Below are 5,062 nucleotides of genomic sequence, written 5' to 3'. Positions count from 1 at the left end.
TTTGATTCGTTGAAAAATGTTGTTTATGAACAAATGCTGGACACTCACATTGTGGGACCCCGCAAGACAAGAAATGAGGAGTCATTACATGATGAAGAGAGAAGGAAGGAGCATGACAAATTAAAGGAAAATCTAAAAGGATGAGTGGTGATTCTTTCACAAAGGTTCAATGAAGCAATTAATATCTTATCATGCTCTGTGGTTTGTATAAAGATACTAAGCAGCTCCAGTTGACTGTGATTTTGTGTCAAAAGGAGTAATAGTGATTTTTAAAAGAAGGTTCATTGTTCAGTTACTTCTGCATTTAATCCATGGAAAGGACTTCAGTAAATAAGGTTGGAAATTGTGTTTGACAGAGCATATTTGATGGATGTGATGATTGTGACTGCATTAGTGTGATATGTGGGAAAAACAGAGGAGCAACTCTTCCTCAAGTAACTGAGAATATCAATGCAGGACATGATCGGAAGTGTCCACAAGAGGTCTCTCTGAGGGGAAGAGAGGAATGTTATGGTAGGTTTGCAGTGCGTAAACACCTCATTACAAAGATGAATCTACATAATGAAAGAGGTGCAAAAAATATATATAGTCAGATGAGTCATCCTTCATCAAGTGGGTGAGTGTATTTGTGGTGTGCACCAACAGACCTAGGCCAAACCCAAAACCCAAACCAACCCTCTATTTTGGTGGTATAGTTTGGGTCCTCTTGTCTTGTAGAGTAAAGGGTGTCTGCAAATCAATACAAAGTTGTTTTGCTTGATCACCTTTATCCTATGGTGAAAAATGTCTTTCTTGATGGAAGTGGTCTCTTGTAGGATGACAATGCCCCATTCATAGGTCACGAGGGGACACTGAATGGTTTGATGATTGTAAAAATGATGTGAATCATATGCACATAGCTTCATTTAACGGGGTCACAAGTGAACTACAAGATTGGAGAAAAAAGGAACGACAAGGAAAAGAAAAGACAGAAAGAAAGAAAAAATTGAAAAGATTTTTGCTAAACATGGGTTTTAACTTCTAGCGACCAAAAATCAGTAATGTGAGCACAAACACTAAGACAATCCTACTGTGAGTGCTGCTCTGTAAGTGATTCAATACAACCAAATCAAAAACAGATTGAGTGACTGAGTTGACCTTTGCAGATCAACAAAGATAATAAATAATAAACATGAAGGTTAAGGACCATCTGCTCTAATCAACAAATCAGTTGCCTGCTCAGTTTTGTCACCACAGGTACCAAAGCTTTTCCTCTGCTGTGGACAAACCAACATGTGGAAATATTCAACACAAGCATCAAACTGAGCTGGCTGGATGGAGGCAGGCCGATTTAATCTCAAAGCAAAGATTAAGTATTCATGACTGGATGATCTTCTGAGCACAGCTGTCCAGGCTCGTGGCATCAGGTTGTGTGATTCAAGGAGATTTATGGATAAACTCAGCCGAACCCAAACATGAACAGAGTCAGTGAAAAAGGAGGACAAAAAACAAAACAGAGAAGAATTTGTCTCTAATACAGCTGCTGTTTGTACGAGACACACACACACAGATAAGTACACAGTCACATCACAGGTTGACCAACACAACCATGGAATCTCAATCCACCAAGGACAGATTACAGCTATAAAAATATCAAAATGCTCTTGCTCTCTTGGCCGTCGAGTTAAGCTTTTAAAAACACTGCTAAAATGATGATCTCTGTGAGCTGAAACACACTGATCCCCCCACAATGCAGGATTACTGCATGCGCATGCATGTGTATATGAGCGTACACATGCCTAATTAGATTTTTAATTATCAGGATGTAAATTGTTACTTTGAGTATTTCAAGTCTTAAATCAGTCAATTATTTTAAGTTTTGTGTACAAAGTGCAGTGGTGGAGGAAGTTCTCAACCATTTTACTTAAGTAAAATTACAAATAAATATACAAAAATGTACTAAATAAAAGTAAAAATATCACATTAGTCTCTTCTGTTTGAATAAAAGTATATTTTCTTTTAAATATACTTAAAGAATTACAAATATAAGTACTTGCCAAGTCTATCCTATTCCCTAATGAAAAGGCCACTGCCATTATAATAATAGTGGCAGTGACCTCTTCAGAATCCATTTCAGGTGTTTCTTCACTGAGAGCCCCTGCAGGAGGAGGCGGGGTCTGATGTTACCTGCCTGCTGTTATTGGATCAGTGAACCAGTTCCCCTCTCATTATTGATTACTTGATTGAATACTAAAACTTTTAAAAACATAACAAAAAACAAACATGTAACACAATGTTTGTAATAAATGAAGTGGAACAGAAAGTACAAATATTTGCTGATATATGTAGATGTAGTGGAGTAAAACTGACAAGTACCTAAAAATGAATCTACTTAAGTGCAGTGACATGCAAAATGTACTTAAGTCCAGTTACACAGTAAATGTACTTTGTTACATCCCACCAGTGACAAATTGCAACACTTTCAGTGAGATCTCTGATCTGGCCACTGCTCTTCCTTTCTATAAGTTAGCTCTGCTCAACGTAAAAGACGTCAGTACAGTAGATAAAGTCACTACCTTCACATCCCGCAGCCACACTGGATTTCCTGGCCCACTTGAAATGCGTCTTGGTGTCCTGGTTGTTTTCATCAGTCAACAGTTTCTCCCGGCTCTTGTCTGAAATCTTGCACACAAGACAGACACGAGTAAGTGATTGAAGTTAAAAAGCCAAATTAGTTTAGGATGAATTCTTCAGATTCTTGAAGACGGTCACCTCTAACCTCTCCAAGGTGTTTGAGATCAAGCTGTCTGACTCGCCTATTACTCGCCTTCACGCTTAATGATCCTCAAAACCCTTTTACAGTGATTTACTGAACATGGGGGTTGGGTGGGTCTGTGTTTTTGTGTATTGGTTTACATTTTCATATTTCTTTTCAATAGAATAAAATGTCAATCTCAAAAAAGACCTCATATTTTAGTTAAGCATTTAATTATGGCTCTATATGCATTTTAATGTGCATGATGGGTTGATTGGTAGTCAGACAGTAACACAACAGAAAAAGTGATAGAGCTAATTATACCACTCCTCCACTCTGTTTCACCTCCCTCTTTCTCCACCCTTCTCTCTTTGCTATTTTTGCTTCAGTCCGAGTAGTTTCTTATCTTATCCCAGGAATTTCTCCGACAAGACAAAAGTGATTGGGAGACAGCAAAACATCAAATAGGCTCAAAGAAGACAAGAAATACTACAGAATAAATGGTTATATTAAAGGTAACTTCTAATAAAACATTAAAGTTCAAAAGGACAGAGGATGTATTGAAGAAAGGTTTTGCAACTTGTTCTATTCTCATGGATTTGCACTGAAAACTTGGAAAAGTAGAGTACTGCCATACATAACTGTACTTTCATAATAGATTATTTATTTTATATATATATACATTGCTTATTGTTATGTTTATTCTAAAATAGACTGAAAATCCTACGTTTTGCAATGAATCATGTTAATATTGCATAAAAATTGATAAACATATTAAACTACACACAAAAAAATGGTTATAAGAAATCTGACAACAGAAAATCCACATACATTACTCTTCTTACTTTGTGTGTTCTTGTTTTTAGTTATTAGACTCTCAGTTACATTTCCCACAGTGTTTGTGGAGCCACATGATAAGTTAGTTATAACCATTTGAACAATGTTGGAAACATGGACCAGACACTCACTTTATCAACCCTGTATCCCAGAAGCTGTCCAGTCCTGCCTTGCACTTTGGCCAACGTCTTCATCTCTTGCTTTTTTTTTCTGCTCCTTTTGATTTCGTCCTGATCTGGCGTCCTGTTTCTTTTCCTTAAGCTTTTAAATTCTGCCTCATTCTTCTGTCTTCATATAAGATTTGAAAAAAAGGCAAAAGTGAAAAGGACCTGAGAGAACTAACAACTCTGCTATCCTGCTTGATGTCCAACTGAAGTGCAAAAGAGACACATTTCACTTCTTCACCAGATCCTTTTCTCCTCTGGGCAGATGAGGACAGCTGGTCAATTGCAGGGTCATCTGTCCTCGGGCCTCTCTGCAAAAGGCTATCTGAGGGACAGGTCCAGTCACGCCTCAGAGACGAGTTTCACTCTGTGTCCAGTCCCAAAGTAGAAGCTTCAAGTAACGTGTTATCATCGGGCAGACCCTGTTATACCACCTATATAATAACCAAAAAATGTATTATGTACATTTAAATTTGAGAGCTTTTCTTTCAGTCTCTAAACTGGAGCAAGGCTGCATTGAATATACAAAAGTTCTGCTAGACTTCACTATGAAGAACAGAGATTCAGATTGAAATCATATTAATATAGTTTGTAAATTTGTGATATTTAGGACACAAATAACCACTCATGAGTTTTCAGAATGGGACGGCATTATAAAGGCTGAAGTCTGAGATCAGAGCATGTGAACAAAGAGAGAGAGATCCCCATCCTGTGGAAAATCTGAGAAATACCATCATTACAGCCTGAACTCCCACTGTCCTTCTGCAAATTAAGTTTTGTTGCTGTTGCTCTGATTAAACTGAATTGGAATGGATTGAATCGGTACCTGGATTCGGACCCATCTGTTTAGTGCACCTTGGTCACCTCTGATGGGATTTGACTGCTGGTCAGTCTTAACAATTAATTAGTTTCTTCTGACTTAAGCAGTTTACGGTGAACATTTTAAACATTCACAATAGGATTAATGACTTATTCGTGGACAAAATACTTTACATTTTACATGAATAAATATTGTTTCATATTTGACAGAAGCCAGGATGGGGTTGTGATTGTTATTACCCCCTTGTGCCATTATCCTGTCAGACAGATGTACCTATGAGACATTATCTTAAAGTTAAAACATGGGGGATTCTACATGACAGGGAAAAAAATAGCAAACTTGGAGAAATTATCTTTAGTTTGGCCAAGTAAATGACATATAAGTAGCACATAGTGTGGGAATCACTGGTGTTTTGCGAAAAGATGAACGTGGCCAGAGTAGAAAGTAATCCTCTCCATAAAGCTGTGGTAAGTGGGATGAGCTCAGCACAGGAGCTGAACACACAAA

Source organism: Hippoglossus stenolepis, chromosome 3 (assembly GCF_022539355.2).
Source record: "Hippoglossus stenolepis isolate QCI-W04-F060 chromosome 3, HSTE1.2, whole genome shotgun sequence".
NCBI classification, from domain to species: domain Eukaryota; kingdom Metazoa; phylum Chordata; class Actinopteri; order Pleuronectiformes; family Pleuronectidae; genus Hippoglossus; species Hippoglossus stenolepis.
This window is presented reverse-complemented; position numbering follows the sequence as displayed.